This window comes from Sapajus apella, unplaced genomic scaffold (assembly GCF_009761245.1).
Source record: "Sapajus apella isolate SASKATOON/1434 unplaced genomic scaffold, GSC_monkey_1.0 scaffold6, whole genome shotgun sequence".
Classification (NCBI taxonomy): Eukaryota; Metazoa; Chordata; class Mammalia; order Primates; family Cebidae; genus Sapajus; species Sapajus apella.
In genome coordinates this window covers 933,960-958,263 of record NW_022436946.1, presented here as the reverse complement: position 1 = coordinate 958,263, position 24,304 = coordinate 933,960, and the positions used below count along the sequence as shown (strand labels likewise).

Genomic DNA, 24,304 nt, shown 5'->3' with positions numbered 1-24,304 from the left:
TGAAACCATGGCAGTTTCTAATAAAGGAAGACTTGCTTTTCTTTTATTGTATGCTTTGGCTGAACATTTTAATTAGAAACAATGGGAATAATTGTTAGACAAATGAGCTCTAGGCTAAATTAGGGTACAGTTAGTTTAAGGATTCTACAGCTTTTAAAAAACATGTATGGAACGAATATGTTGAAGGATGGTACTGTCAGTGTGTTAACAGGAAATAGAATAAAAATTCCAGTGATTCAGAACTTCTGTTTGGGTTTTTCCCCCATAAGTTTATAATCAGTTTCTAATAGAGGGTGCTTAAGTTTTAAGTCTTTCAAGAATCAAACTGAAAGTTGAATATGTCAATTATAGATAAATAAGTCCCTGAATGTTCTCCATTTTTTTTTCTCTTTCTCTTGTGTGCATGGAATAACTTTTCCTGAGTTTAAAAGTATTTTCTTAAGGACACCGATGAAATGCTACTAATGAACTGTGTCTTTAGTGAACTGTCTCATAGTAGAACCTGTGCTTTAGTGACTCATTAAGAAGTAAGATGATCAGAACCTCATCAAATACCTACTTTCTGAAAAATAAATTTTAACCTAATCCTATTTGATTAAAATTGCACCTACACTTTGTCCTTTATTTAGTGGAAAAAAAGTGCTTGCCTTCAGCTAAGGGTATTACTAAGACTGAGATACAGTTATTTATTTATTTATTATTATTATTTTGAGACGGTCTCGCACCGTTGCTCAGGCTGGAGTGCAGTGATGCTGTCTTGGCTCACTGCAACCTCCGCCTACCGGGTTCCAGCAATTCTTCTGCCCTAGCCTCTCTAGTAGCTGGAATTGCAGGCGCTCACCACCACACCTGGCTAATTTTTGTATTTTTAGTAGAGATGAGGTTTCACCATGTTGGCCAGGCTGGTCTCAAACTCCTGACCACAGGTAATCCACCTGCATCAGCCTCCCAAAGTGCTATTACACCTAATGAAATGAGGAGGTTTTTAAACTCTGCAGTTATGTAGGCAGACCCCCACTTAGTGTTGAGAGTTGCTTCATTCGTATTATTAATATCTTACACTTGGGTAAATGTCTTATGATATTTCTGTCTTGGTAGAAATAAAAGTTTATTCTACTTCCGTAATTTCCCCAGTAAGGAAAATTTCTTTTCACAAAATATTGTTTAGAATGAAATGCACATACATATATCTGTGAACCTACTGCATTTTGAAAAATATGTATAATGTAAGCTGTTTTACTTTATGAGTTACATGCAAAAAAATTCTTTAAGGAATGTCTGTTTTCTAAAACAGCATTTTTTTGACTTACATAAACAGATCAAGACTAAAAGTTTATTTTTTATCATCATCCTTTAGAAGAGAATTTTTGCCTCGTTAAAAATGCTTTGGGGAAAAGTTCCTGATAAATCTTTACGATATGTAAAGTTCATAAATTAAACTGTAATTCAAAAATCAAAATTTAATTCCATTGTATCTCTGGCCAGGTTCCCATGACCCAGAGAACACTAGTAGCACTTTTCCTTTGTTTCACTTATGTCATCTTTATTTGATCTAAGATTGGGTCTCTCTAGAATAGAAGGATTATGAGGTAATAATAGAGGCACATGTGAAGATTGAGCAAAACAGTAATAAGGAGGAGGAGAGACAGAAGATAAGATGCTAGTAGAGAATTAGATGAGCAGTTTTAGGCAGCTGGGAATGTGGAGATGTGGGTAGTGGTGGCTGCCAAGCACAGGAAGATGATCATGCTGAGTTGTATGAAGGAGATAGTCTCTGAACCGTTTCATAGATCCTGACACTCTATATTTGTCATCTTATTTAAAACTCTCTGTATTAAAATGCGAAGGATTTGGAGACATTGAAATTATATCAAATTTAAATGTATGCATGTTCATATGTATTTGCCGCCAGCTGATGTTTCCAAAATACTTATTAAACATTTTGTTTCTTGTGATTCTGGTCCTAAACAATCAAGGATGCGGCTTACTTAGGAAGCTAAAAACCCTGAGTAAGTACTCTTAGGAGTTAAACTTTTTATGTTTTCTTTAGTTAATCACTAAACTTGACTGATCTTGATAAAACTAAAGAGTTAGAGATTGGCAGGATCTTTTTCTAGGTATCATCTCTCAAAACAGCCTGTGTGCTAGTTAGTTGTACTTTACCTACATTCAGTCAGCCTCCTAGGATAAGAAAAAGATGCCAGAATAATGATAACACAGCTACTATATTGAGGTTATGTGTTTCACTTAGATTTTCACTTGGATTTTTATTGACTCATTTTATAGAATATGCTTGCTTGCTTTCCTGTTCCTTAGAAAAGGAGTGAGCGCAGTGAGAAGTGTCAGCTGAAAAGTGATGTTTCAGGATATCCAAGTCAGAATTATCACAAAGTAAATTGTGTATGGTTTTTTGTTTTGTTTTGTTTTTGTTTCTTTTTTTTTTTTTTTTTTTTTTTTTTGAGACAGAGTCTCGTTCTGTATCCCAGACTGGAGTGCAGTGGCGCAGTCTCGGCTCACTGCAACCTCCGCCTCCCGGGTCCTAGTTCAAGCAATTCCCCTGCCTCAGCCTCTTGAGTAGCTGGGATTATAGGCACTCACCACCATGCCCCGCTAATTTTTGTATTTTTAGTAGAGATGGGGTTTCACCATGTTGGCCAGGCTGGTCTTGCAGTTCTGCCTCAGCCTCTCGAGTAACTGGGATGACAGGTGCTCACTACCATGCCTAGCTAATTTTTGTATTTTTAGAAGAGACGGGGGTTTCACCATGTTGGCCAGGCTGGTCTTGAACTCCTGACCTGGTGATCCTCCCACCTTGGCCTCCCAAAGTGCTGGATTACAGGTGTGAGCCACCACGCCCAGCCAATTTTGTATGTTTATATTAATAAAAGATGTCTATGAAAATTTTGACACTTAAAAATGCATTTGTTCAAAATTTAATTTACATACACCCCTTACCTTTATGCCTCATAAATGAGGCTTTGCTGAGAATATGACTTTTTCATTTGCCTTACTCGTTTTTAATTTTATTTCATTTCTAATCATATATTCCAGTTCAGATTATGGTACCCAGGGAGTGACAGCCTACATAATAAAGAGAAAGGAACTAATATTTATTGAGTACCTACTGTGTGCCAAGTTTTTCTTTATTTCAAAAAAATTTATTGAGCACTTATTATGTGCTAGAGACTCTTCCAGATGCTGGAGGTGCCATATTGAAGAACAGACAAAAATAGCTGTTTTCATATAGTTTACATTTAGTGGTGAAAGACTTAATAAACGAGTGCAATATAATATGCCTGGGAGAAAAAAGTACTGTGCAGGAAAAAACAGAAAAGGGAATTACGGAGTGAACACTGCTTACTGATTTTTTAAAAATCTCTGTAATGGGTATTATCCTTGATTTCAAAAAGCAAAACCTATCCCATACATAAAATTTTTCCTTTAAGAATAACTTCAAATTTCAGAACACGATTGTATTTGTGCTTGAGTTACAGAGTTTCAACAGCTATTTTCTATTGTTAGTACTTCAGAAAGCTGTTTTATGGCTGGGTAGAAAATTGGAATTTTGAATCCTGGTTTTACCACTTAATAGTTTTGGGACTAGATTTGAGATGGTTACAATTTGTTAGTTTCTCTGAGCTTGTTCTGTGTAAATGGATACATATCTTTTTCTGGTGAAGGAACATTGTGTCATAGCTTGTTGAATAAGTTGATGAGCTAGATCTCAGCATTTTAACAAGTAAACAACAAATATTGTACAAAATTCCAATTCATGTAAATACTTGTAAAACAGTACAGTGCCTGGCACATAGTAAGTATAGAGTAAATGTTTGCTTTTGTCCTTATTTTACTTGTTAATTCAAAGATTCTATTATATGAAGTATTAAGGAAAGTTCTTCCAAAGATAAGGTAACTCAAATTGTCAATGAGATTTTTGAGGGAAAAATGGAATAACCATGCAAGTTGCAATACTTATTTTTAGATTGGAAGATCACGAAACAGCATCTCAAGGTCAGAGCATGTCTTCCTTTCAGTCTTTACTTCACAATATTTTCAGTGGTTGGCCTATAGTTAAGAGCTCAAGAATTACTGTGTGTTAAATGTTGTATGGTTCTTAGTGATAATTTTTCTGTAAATTACAGCTCTTTTTGTAGTAAACTCCTGAGTCTGAAAGGTGGCTGCACTGCAATCTCTACTTTTAATTTTAAGCACTGATTAAGATATTATTATGCGAAGTCTTTTAAATGCTTTTTTTTTAATCTAGCCAAAAATTCAAAAAATATTCTAGAAATTGAGAGGAAGAAATCAATTATTTGTAGCTAGATTAGTCTTCATTAATTAACTATTTCTATGATGTTGGCATCAAAGTGAAAAAGTAATATAGCAGTTTTTTAAAGAGTAGAAGAAAATTCATGAATAGTTATTTGCTCAACTGTTAAAGAACAGGTTTATCTTATCTTTTGAATATTATTTCAATGAAAGTGTAGATTTATCCTGGCTTTTGGATTAAATAGTTTGGTCATTTACTTACATTTCTGTGATACAGGAAATATTGATGTTTTCATTAAAAAGTGAAAACATCCCACCACCATCTCACCTCCCATCTTCACAGTAACCATTCTTCAGATGCTTAAATCTTAGTACAAGTCAACTTTTTCCTGTTTTGTTGGAAGTTATCCTCTACCTAAAGAATAATAATTTTAGTTTTCTTCAAACTTAAAGACTTCTGACAAGTTCTGAGGCTTTTAGTAATTTACCCAAAATATTTCTTGGATTTTTAAAAAGTTCCTCACAAAGCATGTATAATGTGCTGTCTATTCAAATATGAACAAATAGGATGAAAAGTATTTCATTCTAGTATTTGGTATGCCACAGTCTATTTTGGAAATGAGATAGAAATACATACAACTGAATATTTTATACTCTTGTAATTTCTTTGTTTGCTTGTTTTGAACATTAACAGTCTACTACAGGAAAGAAATAATTCCTACAAGGTATCAGTTTGAGTGGCTTCAGAAAGGAAGTCTGATTTACCTACAAACAAGTACAACAGACAAGAGCAGTATAAGAATTTCTAGTATTTTAATTGTTTTGTTAAAAGAAAATGGAATTCTTATTTCACTTAAGAAGAAAAACAAAAACCGGCCTAGTACCAGTGCTCCTAGTACAAGTCACAGAAGCCAGATAATAAAGTAAAGGTTGGAAAAGTCCTGCAGAGAGAGAGAGAGAGAGAGAAGCAGCAAGAATGTCGGACTGGGGATTTAAGCAGAGATTTTGGTAGAAATATGTGAATGCCTATTGTTATTAATAGAATTGTCTAAAATAATCCATTAAAGTGTGTGTGAAAGAGTAATTTTTGATCTGTAAATTTTTGTTCCCCAGTTTATTAGACATCATCTGAATCATTAAATATGATTAATATTATTTTGAATTTTAGCTTAAAGTTTTACTCTTATATTGATAGTAAGGAAAATCATTTTTGACCTTTAATATCTTAATGCTTACCTTTTTAATGTTAGTAAAATTGAACACATCACAAGTTTGCTTCCTGTCAGTTTGCCAGGGAAGCAGTCCGAAGATATTGCTTGATTCATCACTATAGAGCCAGTGGCAGTTCAGGGAAGTGACTTTCCATTCCTCATCAATGAGAGAAAATACTTGCTAATGCAGATGAAAGCTCGACACAGCAACTTGACCTTGCAAAACATTGTCCTCAGGCCAGGCAAATTTTGATTAGTCAGAGAAATCAACCAAAGCAATAATTCTGATGTGAACTGAGGCCATGGGGGTAGAAGAGAATTTACCTGGTTTTAAACTGGGAAAATACTGCTTCTTTTTTTTTTTTTTTTTTGGAGTGCAGCGACACAGTCATAGCTCACTGCAATCTCAAACTCCTGGGCACAAGCCTGCCTCCCACCTCAGCCTCCCGAGTAGCTGGAACTACAAACTCGTGCCACTGTGCCTAGTTGATTTTAAAAAACTGTTTGTAGAGACAGGATCTCACTTTGTTGCCCAGACTAGGAAAATATTACTTTTGATTTTGAGTTGATCTCTTGTTAGTTTGTCAGCTGCTTGGCCTCCACCACTTTAATTTTACCATGTTGGGAGTCAGTGAAATGTAATAAGAAACATTCTGGGCTTTAAAATCAGATGAGCCCAAGTTCAAATCTGAATTCTCTTGCTGACTATAGCTATGTGGTCTTAGACATCACTCGTATTCTTTGAGCCAAGGAGTTTTCTTTAGAAAAATGCACATAGTAATACCTGCCTTACATAGAACAAGGTAAATTCTTGTTCTAGTTACTTTAGGATATGTAGCTTAAATAATGGGAAGTAATTTTACATGTGGAATTTTGCTTTGTTAGATTTTTTTCTTCAGGATATCTATCCACTTCATTTTTCTTCAACAAAGAGAATGAAAAAGAATTTCTGTACTATTTAATTAACTGTAGCTCTTTAGACCAAGGATGAAATAAACAAAACATCACCATTATTTTTTAACTACAAAATAAACATGCAGATAATTCTTTGTATTTTCCTTGCCTGTGCTGCATTTTCAATTTGAAATTAGTTCACAGATCTATAATTTAGTTCTTTTGTAGGAAAAGCATTAGAAAATTGGCTTGGATAAGATTTTGAAAACACGTCAAATATGAAGTTCAATATAATACTACAAAACTTGTGCCACTTTATCTTTGTAAAATGATCTTTGTACTTTTATATTTCATTTTTTAAGGCAGTGTCTCTCACTGTTGCCCAGGCTGGAGTGCAGTAGCACAACCACAGCTCACTGAAGCCTCGACCTCCCAGTCTCAAGCAATCCTCCCACCTCACCCTTCCAAGTAGCTGGGATTACAGATGTGCACCACAACGCTCAGCTTACTTTTTATTTTTTTGTGGAGAAGTGGTCTTCATATTTTGCTTAGGCTGGTCTTGAGCTCCTAGGCTCAAGCAATCTTCTTCCCTTGGCCTGCCACCAAAGTATTGGGATTACAAATGTGAGCTACCACACCCGGCCTGTTTTAACAGCACTTAGAGCAGTGGATTTATATTTTGGTAATAAGTTATCTGTATTACTATAGTACCAGAAAGAATAAACAAATGGTGTTATTATGTTTTAAAATATTAGTTATACAAATAGCATTCAATACTGATTATTACAGCAAAATATTCTACAACAGTTACACTGGTTTATTCAGTAGATTAAGAAAAATTTTTATCCTGGATGACAAAGCAAGTCCCCATCTCAAAAAACAAAAACAAAAACAAAAACAGTTTAAAAAACTCATTGCATTTTATTAAGTTCATAGGCTTAGAACATTCTGTAAGGTATAGATATGAAATCTCAGCCTAGAGGTAATAAATACTCTTTAGTCTTACACATGTGCAGTTTTTGTGCAATCTGTAAAATAAAACCAGAAGCACAAATAGTGAGGAGATCCAACCATTAATCATAGGATAAATGACATGTTATTATGGCAGAAAGAATTTTAAGGTACATATTGGTCTTTTTAGCCTTGTTTTTTTAGAGCTGTTTTTAGCTTTTGCTGTTGCAAAAGTCAACATGTAGTGTGAAGTATTATGCACAGAAGTTTGATTTTTGTTTTGATCAAATACCATTATTTAGAAAACCTAACATTTTCAAATCTTTATGATGGGTCTCTTAGTATCAGTAATAATTAGATCAGCAAATTAATTTTGCCTTTTTGTAGTTTGCAAGAGTTTATTTTTATTTTCAGCAAAGTTAATAATTGCATAAAAATTTAAGTGGGAAAAACTGCCCTTTCAACATTAATATTCAGATCTATGGCATAAAGCCTATCATATAGATATTTGCTTCCATATTCTTGACATTCTATGAACTATTTTGTCTTTTATGCTTTTCTTTTAAACTAGCCTTTCCTGAGTGTAGGTTTCTGTTAGTGTTAAGTCATCTTTATATAATATAGGCAAGAAGATGATGGTTTTTTTAAAAATTTAGGACAGATTAAACGTTCCATTTAATTCATTGAGCACAAATTGTGGCATAGTTGCTTGTTTAATTTTATTTATTTATTGTTTTCTTATTTATTTAGAAATGGAGGTTTTGTTATGTTGCCCAGGCTGGTCTTGATTCTTAGGCCCAAGCCATTCTCTTGCCTCAGCTTCCCAAGTAGGTAGGAGTATGACATGCCACTGAGCCTGGCAACTTGGTTAATTTTTAAAAGGCAATTAGTGACCTGATAAACATGAGCATCTGCTTTTCAGAAGTTAAGCAGCTGTATGTTGCAGATGTACGTAGGTGTCACAGTTGTTACTAGAATTGTGAGAAAATGTGCTCAAGGAAACATCCAAGGGATCCACGTCAAAAGGTGCTAGAAATACAGACATTTTATGATTTGCGTTGAGAGTAACTGTTACTGTTTACTCTGTGATTAGCATGTACCTGAATTGTACTTGACCAAAGTACTGTTTGCCCCTCTTATGATGATTTTACAGAACATGGAAAAATAAGCACATGGAAATGGGGATTTCAGAAGAAAATTTCCACTTCCGCATATGGCGATTCTGCTTTTTGGCATATAAATGTGCATTGACACATATTGAATGCCCTTTGAGATTTGTCTAGCTAAGGTAATTGTTTGACCTGCATGAGGCATACTCATTCTCTTCATGAGATCCCCTCATGAACAGTGGCATACATTTGAAGGATGGCAGAGCCATTGCTGTAATTTAAATGGAACAAGAAATACTCTTGTTGAAGGTAACTGGTTCATGGGAAGTTTGAAGTGGTGATCTTAACCAAAGCAAGCTATCAGTACATCAACTTTTATAGACTATCACGTGATTTAAAAAAAATTAAAACTCCATAGAGTGTGTTTCATATGCCCTCTGTGACATGCCTGTGCAGAGTAGCTGGCTAACCCAAGAAATCTTGCCTTACTCATTCTTCCGTTGTGTCTCATCTCTGCCTTTTTTTGTGTGTAAGACAGAGTCCCACTCTGTTGCCCAGGCTGGAGTGCAGTGGCGCAGTCTCAGCCCACTGCAACCTCTGCCTCCCGGGTTCAAGTGATTCTCCTGCCTCAGCCTCCTGAGTAGTTGGGACTACAGGTGCATGTCACCATGCCTGGCTAATTTTTTGTGTTCTCAGTAGAGACAGGGTTTCACCGTGTTAGCAAGGATGGTCTCTATCTCCTGACTTCGTGATCCACCCGCCTCGGTCTCCCAAAGTGCTGGGATTACAGGCATGAACCACTTCACCTGGCCTCTACATTATTTATCATTCAAACTACCTTACTTATCCAATAGTTTTGAGTTCCTGCTGTGTGCTAGTACTTTGCTAGGTCAAAGGGGTGGACAGATGTGTAAGATACAATTCTTGTCCTTAAGAGATACAGATACAAACATGTGATATACTGTGATAGATGCTGTGACAGGGTTAAACAAAATAGGAATCCATAGGAAGTAGTTATCTCCTATCAATGAGGATTAGGCAGTATCTCCTATTCAGCAAGGTTTGAAAGGATATGACAGGGAAAACTTCCTAGGAAAAGTGACAATCTGAGTGTGTATCAAATAAGCAAGGAATAAAGTTACAGGTTGCAGATAGAGAGGTCTTTTTAGACAGAGAGAAACACCATGCATAAAGGATGGAGATAGGAAAGTCCGCATGTGTATAGTAACTGTGAGTAGTTCTACTGTGCATTAGGTACCAGTGGTGGGTTAGCTGGAAGTAAGGTGGAAAATAAGAAAAAAAGAGCATCAAGATGCCTGTATACTCCACAAAGGAGATTTGACTTCATCTTTCAAATGATGGAAGACAAGTTCTTAAATTAACATTCTAGAAAGATTCTCTGACTGTAGTGTAGAAAATACTTTAGAAAAGAGCCAGGCTTGGGAGGAAGAGGTAGGCATATAAGTATCTATTTGAGAGTTGGTTAGGACCCAAATTAAGGCTCTGATAATGGAGTAATTAAGAAGAGTAGGTAATGTGTTTGAGAAAGGAATATTGAGTGTGAAGTAGAGCTGTGAAGATTGCACATGCCCTGGCTTGAGTTCTTGGGTGCATAGTTCTGATGGTAATGTTCACCAATACAGAACAGACCAGGGTTGCAACAGGTGAGGAAGATGTTTAAGTTCTGTTTGTTCTTTATAAGGTTCTATGGAAGGAGAAAGAGGAATACTTCACTTTATATGGGGGAGACAGAGAAGGCTTCTCTTATTAGATAACATTTGAGCAGGTACATGAATGAAAGTAGAAGCAGTAGCAAATGCAGTGGGCTTTAGGTGGGATATGCTTGCCATCTTCTAAGAGCAGGAAGGCCGATATAATTGGAGCTGAGTTGGGGAGCTGGGGGAGGTGGAAATAGGATAGATGAAATCCAACTGTGTATATGCTGTTCATATAGGGTATTTAGATTGCGGCAAGGACTTTATATTTTAGTCAGGATGGGGTAGGAACTCATCAAAGGATTTTAACATAAAATCTAATTTGTGTTTCCCCCCTCACTTCTTAGAACATGATTTATTTATTGGCATTTATATGTATATGGTTCTATAACATTATTTATATGTATAAATTCAAGTGACCTTCACAATTAGGCTATAAAACTGTTTCATCATCATAAAGAGACTCCTTTGTGTTACCCCTGAAGTTTCACTTTTCCTTCCAGCCTTAACTCCTGGTAACCACTCATCTGTTTCTGTTCTGTATCACTATAAATGTGACTTCAAGAATGTTACATAAATGAAATCATATATGATGTTTCCTTTGGAGATGGGCTTTTTTTCACTCAGTATAATCCCTATGTAATCCTTCCAAATTGTTGCATGTATCAATAGTTAATTCCTTTTTAATGCTAAAGAGTTTACCATTATGTACACTCTTTACCATTATGTAAACTCTTTAGCATTATGGATGTACCACAATTTGACTTTTGAATTTCCAGCTTTGTATGGATGTACCACAATTTGACTTTTGAATTTCCAGCTTTGGGTTGTAAAAATAAAGCTGCTGTGAACAGGTACAAGATTTTATGTGAAAATACGTTTTCATCTCTGTAGGATAAATTCCCAAGAGCGCAGTTGTTGGGTTGTGTGATAAATATATGTTTAAATAAGAAACTGCCAGACTTTCAGAGTGGCTGTACCATTTTACATTCCCAGCAGCAATATGTGAGAAATCTATAGTTTCTCTGCATCTTCCCCAGCATTGGTATTGTCAGTATTTCTTATTTCAGCCAGTCTAATAGTATGTAGTGACCATTAATTTGCATGTCTCTAATGGCTAATGATATTGAGCATATGTTTATGTGCTGCTTTGCCGTCTACATATCCTCTGTGGTGACACGTGTTCAAGTCTTTTGCTCATATTCTTTTTTTTGTTTTGTTTTCTTCTTGTTGAGTTTAGAGAGTTCTTTATACATTCTAGATCCAAGTCCTTTGTTGAATATGTGAGTTACAAATACTTTCTCCTGGTACATGGCATGTCTATATAGCCTCTTAACAGAGTCTTTTGCAGAGCAAAAAAAAAAGAAAATTAGCTTTGATGAAGTTTATTTTATGTATTTTTTATTTTATGGGTTGTGCCTTTCTTGTCAAGTTTGAGAACACTAGCTAACCTTAGGTCTCAAAGAAAAAAGACTGTTCTTCCTTTATTGAATTACTTTTGTATCTTTGTCCAAAATCAGATAGCCATAATTGTGAGGATCTATTTCTGGATTCTCTGTTCTATTCCATTGATCTTTGTGTCTGTCCCTCCACCAGTACCACACTGTTTGATTACTGTAGCTATATAATTAGATATTGAAATTTCTCCAACTTTACTCTCCTTTTTCAAGATTGCTTTAGCTATTCTAGTTCCTTTCCATGTATGACTTAGAATCTATAAAAATGTCAGTTTCAGGAAATTGACGTTTTTATTTTGTTGAATCTTCAATCCATGAATATGGTATGTCTCTTATTTAATTATTTTATTTTTTTATCAGCATTTTTTATTTTCTTGCATAAAAATCCCATGCATGTTATGTTAGATTTATACCCAGATGTATATTTTTTGGAACAATTACAAGTGATACTGTGTTTTTACTTCTGATTTCCAATTATTCATTTCTAATATGTGGCAGTATGGTTGGTTGATTTCTGTGGGTGGACCTTATATTCTGAGTCTTCACTAAATTATCAGTTTTAGGAGGTTTATTTTATAGATTCTTTGGGTTTTCTAATGTGCCTGTGCATACAGTTTTTTTAGAATTTTTTTCTTCCCAATCTGTATGCCTTTTATTTCCTTTTCTTGTTCTACTACTTGCAGTGCTATTTCATAATAGTGGTAGGAGCTGACAAGCTTGTTTCTGATCTTAGTGGAAAAGCATTCAGTCTTTCACCATTAAGTGTATGTTAGCTGGAGGTTTTTTGTAAATGCTGTTTATCAAGTTGAGAAAGTTCCCTTTTTATTCCCAGTTTGTTAAGCGTTTTTATCACGAGTGGGTCTTAAAGTTCTTCAGATGCTTTTTTTCTGCATTGATTGATGTGATCATATGGCTTTTCTTCTTTAAGCTGGTAACTAGTGGTAACTTCTCTTTTTAAAGATTCATTCTGACCGCTCTGTGTAGAGCAGACTTTGGAGATAGAGCAAAGATTTAACAAGGAAACTGTATTAGAAATTATTGTCATACTCTGGATAAGAGATGATGGTGGCTGGGACCAGGACGTTAATAGGAAAGGGTTAAAAGAGATCAGATTTTGGATATGTTTCAAACTCTGTGTGGGAAGGAATTGCTGACAAATTGGATCTGAGGCATAGAAGAGAATTCAAGGATAATAGAGATTTGTGGCCCAAGCACTTGGAAGTATGGAGTTGCCATTGACTGAGTTGGGGAATGTGATAAAGTGGCAAGTTTAGACCAAGCAATCAGGAGCCTTTTTTTTTTTTTTTTTTTTTTTACTGAGTCTCATATAGAAGTACCTGCTCACATGATTATTGGGAGCATTAAATGAGTGAATGCATTATAAATCATTTGACCTAGTACCTAGCACTTAGTAAACTATTAATAGAAAATTTATTGCTGTAAAATTATTATAAAATAATAAACTTTAAACTTTATAATCATTTTTGTTACAACTCTTTATTTGACTTTCTTGATGCCATTCTTCCCTGCATTTTCTCTGCCTAATTTTTCTGACTTTCTCTAAATTCTTCATCCTCTGGTCTCTCTCTTGCCTTTTTTTCGTTATTCCCCACATCAGTGTCAACATCTTCTGCTGAAACTCAATACAGCATATCTCTACAAAATCTCTTGCCTTTCTTAGGAAGGAAAGTGACATGATTCAGCCAGTATTTTAGGAAGCTAGCAAAGTTTGTTACCACTGTGAAATACTGTTTAAAAAGGCTTAGCCAGGCATGAAGCCTGTAATACCAGCATCTTGAAAGGCCAAGGCAAGAAGATTGCTGAAGCCAAGAGTTTGAGACCAGCCTGGGCAACATAGCAAGACCCCATCTCTACTAAAAATAAAAAGCTAGCTGGGCAGGTAAGGTGCAACTATATAGTCCACCTACACAGTAGGCTGAGTTGAGAGAATCGCTTGAGCCCAAGAGTTTGAGGCTGCATACCTATGATTATACCACAGCACTCCAACCTGGAAAACAGAGTAAGACCTGGTCTCCTAAAAAAAGAGAAAGAAAAGCTTAAGAGTAGAATAAGCAGAGGTCAAGAGGTCATGGTGTTAGGTGATTGTCCAGGTAACAGATGCTTAAACAAGGAATAGGAAATAGAGGTGGTGGAATAGAGAAATTTTTGTGAGAGTAATCAGTGAAATTAACAGAGAAATATATTAGTGAGTAGGAGGCAGTGAGTTGAGTTTTGGACAAGATGACTTTAAGTTGCTAGCATGGTATTGTTGGGTTATTAGTTTACTTGTTCCAGCCCCACCCCTCCCTTCCCCCCACTCACTCATTCACTGAATTCCATTGTTATTAGTCTAATAACTTCCCTTAGGAAAAGTAATTTTTTTTTTTAGTCACAGCAGTAGAACTTGAAACGTGTGGAGAGCAGTTCTCCATTTCCTACCCACATTCTCATTATCCTCTTTGGGTCCATTCCCGCAGGGAAAAAGATTTAGATTATTTAGAATAATATCTACTGCCATCATTACTACCTCACTACCCCACCTCTAGGAAATTGGTAAAAAGTTTACATATGTATTTACATACATATCTTTGAGACAAGGTATTACTCTGTCACCTAGGCTGGAGGACATTGGTACAGTCATAGCTCACTGCAGCCTTAACTTCTTGGGCTCAGCCTTAACCTACCACCTTAGTCTCCCAAGTAGCTGGGACTTCAGGCACAAGCCACCATGGCCTGTCTAATACTTTTTTAAGAATGTTTTGTAGAGGCATGGTTTTGCCGTGTTGCACAGGCTAGTCTCGAACTCCTGGGCTCAGACGATCCTACTGCTTTGGCCTCCCAAACTGCTGGTATTACAAATATGAGCCACAACACCTGGCCTAGTTTTTTATTTTTATATCAAATAAATGAAGCAACTTGTTAGGGCTCTTTGAAGAAAAATAAAACTTTTTGAACTGTTTGTGATTAAAATACTAATAAGCAGAGTAACACCTCATTCATCTAGTATCTTTAGTTAATAAGTATATAAGATGACTGAAACTAACCCCTTAATCTATTTTAGAGATTTTATAATATATATATCATGTGTAGTAGATATTCATAGCTCCAAATCAATTTCTTTATAGTGTTTCACATACTTTGCTGCTTTCTGAAATAGTAACACTTCCTCCCCTTTCACCCTGCGTAGTAAACCTTTTCTGGAAGATTAAAACAACTTTGTTTCAGAACTTCAGAATGAGTCAGGATCCTCAGGTTCCAGTCCAAGGCCTGGCACTAAGTTGTTATATGAGAACTGAATTATAGACTCTAGAACAGTGCCTGGCATGTAGTAGTGCTTAACCAATATGTTTGGAATGAATCATTGTCTTGTGCTGAGTTTAGTGCCCTTTCCTTGATTTATTACTTGGAATTCATTGCTGCCTAGTAAATAAGCTTCTGGGTTCTTAATTAAACAGGAGTATCTAGGTTCTGATAGAGGTGAACTTTAAGCATAATTTATGTCCATTTTAACTGCTTAGTGGAACTTTTGGCCTTATCTTGATGTATTTTCTGATACTCCAAGTTGCCAAGCAGATGATTTTCTAGTGCTTGGTTTATTGGGGGCACTTGCTGAGTACTTTTTATGTGCCTACATTAATGTATATGCAGTGTTCTACGCCTAAGCACATAGCACATGTCTCCAGGGATCTTGTAACTTAGATGAAGAGACACAGAATTGGAACTGTGTAAGAGAATAATTAAATGTTGAATCATAAACCATTGACCTATTGGTATATTAGTAGTTCTAGGAAAAGATCCATGTGAGCTGAAGCAGGATAAAAAGGATTCAAGTAGAAGGAGAAATTGGAATTGGATTTGAAGAGATAGTTAAGATTTTGATAAGCCTCAAGGTGAAGACATAACATTCTAAGCAAGGGCAGTAACGTAGTAAGCAAAGAAAGGAAAGTATGGGTTGAACACGTTCAGACAGGCCTGCCCAGATTCCTAAGGTGTGGGGACTGCTGGGAAATAGAAGCAGGTGAATTTAATAGAGTAGTTTTAATCTACATGTCCCTGAAGGAATCCAGGGATAGAGTTTAGAGGGCTGCATGTATTTAGATGAGAAAACAAATGATATCTTTCTATTTTGATTAACTTTGAACTGAAATTTAGCATGTCCTTTTAATACGATTTTAAGCGGCAGACTACAGTTGTATTAGCAGTACCTATGTCTTTTATTACTAATAGAAAAAGCACAGATATTTTTAGATTACTTTATAGTCATGGATATCTCCAAATATAATTTATGCATATTACTACTTCAGAATTATGTTTTTTATTAGACTCTTGCTAGATTTTATTATATTATTACTAAAGAAGCATGTGTATATCACCTATAAGGTATTTAAAAACACTTGATAACTGTGTTTCAGTATAATTGATTTTCTTGGTAATATTTTATGGACTTAAAACCATATTTTCAAAAACAATTAACTATATTTTAGTAAAATTATCTTTCTTTATAATCCTAGGTATTACATTTAAAACCTTTCTGAAAGGAACTCTGTAGCTTCCTCCAGACTGCCAAAGGGATTCATGACCCCTGATCTAGTGGAACCAAACGGAAGAAGGCAATGAAAACCACACTGAGGGGTTTTAGCCGAAGTGATAAGCAGGAAAGGAGCCTTGCCAGTTTTGTTCATTTGTTTTGTTTCCGTTACAGAATAAATATGTTAATATGGAAAATTTCAAAGTTTCAACAAGTTTAGAAAAAAGGTCAAACTCTTCTTAGCTCACAACTGTAGATAAACTGTTTAAAAAGATAACAGAAACTCATCTTGTAATACCACAGTCACTATCCTCCCTCTTTTATTATTTATTTGTTTATTCCTGTGCAATTGAGTGAAATACTTGAAGTGGTTATATAGGAGTATTTCTCAATCTGTTGTACTATACTTACACAGCAGGTGGGAAGACTGTGGCAGTGAGGTAAGCAATGAGTCTGGTCATTTATATTTTAGAAGATAGGGATAGCATGGTAAATAGTAGAGGTAGAGTAGAATTGCAGAAGATGTTGGAAACAAAAAATTATGGAACTTGGTGGTATGGGAGCTGAGATGCATGGAGTCGGGTAAGGGAGAGTATCAGGAAGAAAGCTAAGTACAGGGTGCCTAAATTAGGATTCTTAGAATAATATTATACAGATTCGCAATGCCTTATCTGAAACCATGAGGCCAGCTGTGTTTTAGAGTTCAAATATTTTTGGATTTTGGAAAGGTAATATGTATATTGTATATCATACAATTCACCCAGCAAAGTCTGAGTGATCATCCTGTAACTAGACACTACAGTTTCTGCAGTGAAGGTGAAAATATTCACAGTCAGTGGGCTTACTCAAGCCTATAAATAACCTGTATCAGTTCAAGTCAAATTTTTGCCACCACCAAATGAGTTTCCCTATGAAGCTTCATGGAAAAATCTTGTCCTAACTTTTTAGATCTCAGTACTATGGAAATGACTGTGGACTGTATTGACTATGATAACCAGTGAGGAGAGTTTTAGGAGTTGTATTTTGAGGAATGTTAATTACAAAATGGATGAGATTTGAAGGAATTGGGTAAAGGTAACGAAAGAGAAGAGAGAAGAGTTAAGGTAACTTCACTTTTCAGGCTGAAAAGAAAACTGCTACTTCTGACAAAAATGGAAAGTTGAGGAGGGAAACTAGTTTTGGAAGAGGGTAAGTTTAAACATAAGTACAATTAAGAAGAAACAACATATTTTTACTTCACATGAAAGCTTGGAAATTGTTGGAGTATAAAATTTCCTTTTAAAATGAAACCTGCAAGGAGCCTAACAGCAACCTACAAGGAGCCTAACAGACTGATGTTGAGATCTTAAATTGTTTCTGAATTGATAACAGAAATTATCAGTTGAAAAGGTGTGCCTAAGTAAGTGAGGGTTGTGACCCTACACATGGAACTAAACCTGGAAAATAGAATAGAAAAGGTGGAGTGAGATAATTCACCCTGTAACAGGATTCTTTTCTGTATGGTTGAATCATTCCTATGGCCATATTTATTATAATATGACTATATTTAGAGTAGTAATTGTTCAGCAGCAGTGGGAGCTGCCATGTGCCAGCACTGTTCTAAGTGCTGTAGCAAGCAGTCCATGCTGTTTTTGTCTTTTGGACTGGGTCAGGACATCAACTCACGTGGGAAGCATTAGCACAGGTGGCAGTGTAATTTTGTTAGAACATCTAGGATATAATTAATGCATGAATAGGTAAGATTGAGTAGGTTTTAACTTTTTTATCTGCCATTCTGTAATTTTTAAATTCACTTTAATAAATGGACTCAAACATTGACACTGTCATATAAGTAAAATCCTTAGAAATAAGGATAAGTATTTTTTAACAGAAAAGAAGCATGGCCCAATAATTACTTTTTTTTTTTTTTTAAATTTTTTTTTTTTTTGAGATGGAGTCTCTGTTGCCCAGGCTGGAGTGCAGTGACGAAATCTTGGCTCACTGCAACCTCCACCTCCCGGGTTCAAGTGATTCTCCTGCCTCAGCCTCCCTGGGAGCTGGGATGCCAAGTGTGCACCACTAAGCCCAGCTAATTTTTATATTTTTAGTAGAGACAGGGTTTTGCCATATTGGCCAGGCTGGTCTTGAACTCCTGACCTCAAGTGATCCACCCACCTGGGCCTCCCACAGCACTGGGATTACAGGCATGAGCTACCATGCCAGCCTCAATAATTACTCGTAAAATTTATTTAATTGCTTTGTTTATTTTATATAAATGTATGCATTTATTTTACGATTCATAAGTAATAAGGCGAATTTTTTGCGTTAACTTTTATTCAGATTCTACTGATACTATTTTGAACTTTGTTTTTCTTCTATTAAATAAGGGTGCTGGACTAGATAATCTATAAGGCTCCTTTCAACATCAAATCTATGATTTGGAATCTTAAGTTTCATCAAGTAGAATAAAAAGCTTAAACTACAATTTAAAGGAGATGCTCCTTAGAATATGCTATGAGTATAAGATGCCAGAGGAACAAGTGAGAGATTGAATGTTATAAATTTGCACCTACATCTTTTTGGCAAACATTAAGAAGAGACATAGAAATAAAAATCCTAAGAAACTAGAATGCACAGTGTTACCTGGAAGAAAAGTTTTCAGAAGAAAATTATCAGTAATGTCGAGTTAGTACAATAAAGAAGAAAGCTTGGACATGAGATTAGAAAGCTACAGATACATTTCTGGTTTTAACTCTGCCGCTTATTGGAGTTTTGATAATCAGTAAAAATTACTTAACACATTTTTTTTAAAGAGTGAAGGCAGATTCATTATAATTTGTAGATAATATTGAATACCTGGGAAAACCAAGAGAATCAACTGAAATATTACTGTGAGTAATGGGATTTCAGTATGATGGCTAGTTATAAAATTTTAAAAGTAATGGTTTATCTGAAGTGGTTTTTTTTCTTGATGTTCTTTAAACTGAAAGCCCATCCATATGGGTTACTAAATGGAAATCCTTAAACTTAAATACCCTTTCCCCTTCTTTCTAAGGAGTATAGTAATTCAAATCTTATCGTCTAAGTTTTAGTATATTTTGAATAAGACACTTCCATGTTAACTTTTTAAAACTATTTTAAAATAAAGTTGTGGCAGAGAATACATTTAAAATGACTATAAGGAAATCATTTTTTAAAATTCCTTGTGGTTTGTGATACTTGCTGTATTACTTGGTAGTGTTAGAGAGGGTGTAATCTGATCTTTGAGCCATATTTGGTAAATAATAATTTTGTGTGGAACCCACTGTTCTATCAGTAAGAGGAAAATTATTGGCCATATATAAGGTTTTTTTTTTTTTGACCTTAAAACATTTCCTGACTTAAAGACCAAGTTGTATCATGCATTGATTGCCTTAATGGTTTTTTTTTTTTTTATAAAAAGCATTATACCAGATCTATATATAACTTTTTAACAAGAGGTGTGTTGACAGAAGTATTTTCTACTTTACTTGAAGGAGAATTATTTTTATATACTAAATATATATTGTTATATTTTTATTTATCATCAGCTCTCAAAATTGACCTCTCTCATATACTCACTTTGTGGCTATTCTGGAAGATAATTAGTTACATATCTTAGAATGTGATATAGATGAATTATTTAAACCTGAATCCTATTACCTAGTTGTTGCTTTAGCATTTGTGAAAATGAAAACTTTGATAAGTATACCCACATGTTTAGAACAAGAAAATGTGTTTCATTTTTTAATAATGCAGAAAAATATACTGAATACCTTTATGTGCCACATTGTTAGGTTCTTTACATACACTTTAGCTCAATCTCATGACATTAGGGTGGGTAGTGATATCACATTTAATAGAAGGGAGATTTCTGCAGTTTAAATTTAATGTTGTTCTGAAGTCAGAGCTGAACTTAGACTTCTCTCTCCCAGAATTTTTTTGTCCTGCAATGTGCCTTTACAAAAGATGGAAAATTTACATTTTTCACAAAAGCTACTTTTACTCTGCTTTGCATTTTATATTGCTAGTTACTGGAAATACAGGGAATTCAGTTTTTGGATTTTTGTCTTCACTACTTTTTTTTGGCCTGTTACAATTTTCACAATACCTATGATCATTCGAGAGCAGCAGAAAATTCTGTTTTGACTCCTGTGGGATTCGTTTCTTAGAGAAATTCCTAAGGGTACCAGCCTAACAAGCATAAGGACATCATTTCCAGTCATTAATAATCAAAATAGTACAACATTCTATCATTTGTAATATCCTATCATTTCTGTAACCTTTGTAGTTGCAAGTTTGTTCTTGGTTTTTGTTTTATAGGAGCCTAACAAAAAAAAAAAAATTTTCTTTTAAATCATTGAATCTATTTTGGTAATGGAAAAAAGATTTTCCAGTGTGGTTAAGAACCACATCTTATGAGCTGTTCTTTGCCTCTCTTTAAGAATTACCAAGTATTTTTAAAAATTGGAACTTGACATTCAGTTTACTGCTTGGATATATCTTAAAGCATTTCTTAAGAAACCTCTGAGAATTGATCATAGGAAATTGGGGGAGGATTTAGAAGATGATTGGAAATACAACAGTGAAAGGGAAGAGCAAAATGACCTGAAAATGAGGACTTTACAATTCCAGTTTTAGATTTTGTTGTTGTTTTTCTCTTTCTGTTAGAATTACTCTGTGGTCTCCTGTTGGACAGTCTGTTGCTAAAAGCCATTAGAGATTTTATAAAAACTACTCTTTGAGTTTCTGGAATTGAGAGTCCAGAATAGGGTTTAGTAGGTTAAAAGAACAACTTAAGTAAAGTAAACAGCATCCTTTGGTAACTTGCAATTTAAGGGACCCATTTTCCCTTGAGAATATTTTATGAGAGACTTTGGGGACTACCTTACTGCTATTGCATCTCATAATGTTATCTGGTCACATTTCTTGTTCTGCCTACCTATAGTTTACTCTAGTTTCTCTTCTGCTTTCAAGGCTCCAGACCCAGTTCCTGGACCTGCCCTGGAAAAGAAGTATCCCGTAGAGATGAGCTCACTGCAGTTACTTAATTAACAATTTGTAAGCTGCAAAAATGGCAATGGGCCAATCAAGAACAGCTACAGTTTGAATTTTTCTATTTCCAGGTATGCTAAAGTCCATGGCACCAGTCAAGCTTAGCCTGTGTAACTGCCTTATTATTAAATCTATAGTAACTAAAACCTGACTTTCAAAACTTATAGTCATATTGCTTTAAAGTATAGTAATGTCTCTAACATCTAGGTAACATGCAGCTAGTATTGAGTTTAACAAACCCTTTGCTTGAATATTTCTAATTTAACTTGTTTGCTGGTAATAGCAAACTAATGCAAAAATATTTTAAGAAAAATAAATTTGAAATGCTATTGAGTGAAACCCTATAGACATACAAAAAAAAAAATTGAAAAACAAACAACAAAACTGCCTTTCTTTAAAAGGTTACATTGAGTACAAGCAGTATAAGGAATTCAATTAATGAAACTACTTCCCTCTTCCTGAGATCCTCAACTGTTCTGCACTACTAATGCCTTTACCTAAAGAGTTAATAGATTCTCATATGGCGAAACCCCGTCTCCAGTAAAAATACAAAAAAAATTAGCCAGGTGTGGTGGCATGCGCCTGTGGTCTCAGCTACTTGGGAACCTGAGGCACAAGAATCACTTGAACTCGGGGAGTCAGAGGTTGCAGTGAGCTGAGATTGCTCCACTGCACTCCAGCCTGGGCAACAGAGTGAGACTCTGTCTCCAAAAAAAAAAAAAAAGGTTAATACATTCTTCAGTAATTGGAAATTTTGGAAATTATAAGTAATATTCCTGGATAGAACCAAGCATGTATTATAGTACTTTACCTGAAGAATTTAATTATATTTTTAAACTAAGTATATAACTAATATTTGCTAATTTTTTTTTTTACTTAATTACCCAAAAGAAGCCAGCCAAGGAAGTTATAGTCGGAATCATCCTGGAGTGTAACAGGAAAACCAGAAACTGAGGTTTCCTAATGCCTTAGATTTTTAACCAAGAGAAAGCTAGCCATGAATGGCTAGAGGGCTAAGATCAGTTAGCTTTTAAGGATATTTATTGCTTTTACCAATTTATATAGACATAGAAACAGAATTAATCCTTGAAAGATGAGTTTATTTACTAAGTGGGTAGATAATCATACATGTCTTTTGATTTTAAAGTTCAGTTCATCTAGGTTAGAGATTACCCAAAATTGAAGAGGAATTTTGTATCCCAATTGTGAATTTAAAAGGCAGTCCTAATATTGTAGCATGTGCTTAAATCCTTCCTTTTATCCCTTCCTGCGGTATTAATGCATAATGAATTGAATATCTGGCAATATAGTCAGCATTAGGTCACTGATGATGTGCCACGTTATTTGTTTGGTGTTGAAAGAATTATGTGTCACTGAGTGTTGAATTAGAGCTGAAAAGGGAGATACTAGTTAGGGTCATTACCACTGTTAATGTGAATTGAAGTGGAAATTAAAGAAGGAATTACATATGAATATCAAGTCTTGATAGTTATTTTCAGTGGTGCTATTAATTAGTAATGGTGAAATTTTTCTCCATTATTCAATGTAAATTGTGTGTAAAACAGTATGCTAGACACAGCAAGGATGTAGAAATGAATTATCCTTGTTTTAGTGAGCTTGTAGACAAGTAGTATGAAAGTATCATAATAGAAATGCATACAACATAAGAGTACTGGAGAGAACCAGCTTTGTGGAGAAGGTAATGTTTCTACTGAACCATGAAGGATAGATGGAATTCTTTAGAGAAAGTGGCAAGAGTATTTTTTAAGTAATAGAGATAATAGTATATGATATATTATAGAAATTGTGAGCAGTCCAGTGTGCATAGAGAAAGGTTGGATAGAGAGAGGTGTGATGGTGTGATGGGAGATGAAGCTGTGTCATGTTTTTGAATGTCAAAAAAGGAGTTTGGACTTTAGTAGTCAATGGGAATCCATTGAAGATTTCTTAGAACTGGTATGTGTTAATTCAGTGACTCTTTTGAAAAACTGACTACCGTAGTGTCAGGGTTGAATTGATGAAGTTAGAGATTAGGCAGTAGTAATGCCTAATAAAGGACATTTACTTTATTTGTCAGGTATTGTGTAAAGAGTTTTACCTGCAGTTTTCTCACTTAATCCTCACTACAGGAATATTTTAAGAAGTAATTGAAATAATACATGTTTAAGGCATTTAGCATAGGACTTAGCTTATAGTAAGTGTAGAACCAAAGCGATTGTACTCTAGGCTCAGAGAAAACAGTGTGTCTTCTCCACCTTTGTGTATGATAGTGCAATAACTTTCCATAAAGGTTTTATGTTTATTGGGGGACTCATATTTAGTAGTAACAATAAACCTACTTATTTTTCTACCACCCCTTACCTCTTTAATTAATTAAACCATCTCATTGATGGATGTGTAATACTTAGTTTGAGTGATTGAATAATAAATAGTTCACCTTGTTAGCCTTTGGTTAAAAAAAAAAAGTTACCTGGCTTCTTTGTTTTAACCAAGGATTACAAATTATGAGACTAAGCTTAGACATGGTTAATCATGGATGGACCTACAGATATAAACTCATAAGTGACATTTAAATTAAAAATTAACTGTAAATCTCATCTATTAAGCATCTTGATAATTGGTCAGTGCTGCAGCTGTTAACTGCACTCAATAACAGTTTCAGCATAGACAGTATGGGTTTTGAGTTATTTGAAAGTACCTGTGGTTGGCTAATACAGGTACTTTCAAATAACTCATTCCGTTCTACTCTTACTCTGTCTACATATCAGAATACAAGTCATGTTATGGAGAAATACGTAAGGAATAACTTTGGTAATGCATGAATATGTATTATGAAAATTAGGGCAAATGACTAAACCTCCTTGGACTACCTTCCATCCATGTGTCCTCCTACTCAGCCTCCTCTCCAAAATAATTAGTGTGTGTATACTTTCAGAATATTTCCTATACAATCATATAAAAATATCTGTTTCGAATACATCTATTTTCAGCATCATAGGAAAGGACAAAACAATTTTAAATAAAATACATCTTTGTATCTTTGTTTTTACACAAAGGGATCTGCATTTTTTTTTTCAATTAATGTCTTATAGGTCCATATAATTATTTGGACATATTT

At 34.8% G+C, this 24,304-nt stretch overlaps 1 protein-coding gene across 4 annotated transcripts in view; it reads left to right on the top strand.

Annotated features, from left to right (window-relative positions):
- TAB2 (TGF-beta activated kinase 1 (MAP3K7) binding protein 2) overlaps window positions 1-24,304 on the top strand; it is an 89,095-nt gene that overhangs the window by 1,683 nt on the left and 63,108 nt on the right. Inside the window, exon 2 of one of the 4 annotated variants that reach the window (XM_032274501.1) lies at window positions 21,109-21,257. The exons of 1 other annotated variant lie outside the window; for it this stretch is intronic. The gene's annotated coding sequence lies outside the window, so the exon portion shown is untranslated. Of the gene's footprint in view, window positions 1-18,332; window positions 21,258-24,304 lie in introns of those variants that run through there. 2 more of the 4 variants (XM_032274505.1, XM_032274500.1) reach the window with 2 other exon arrangements.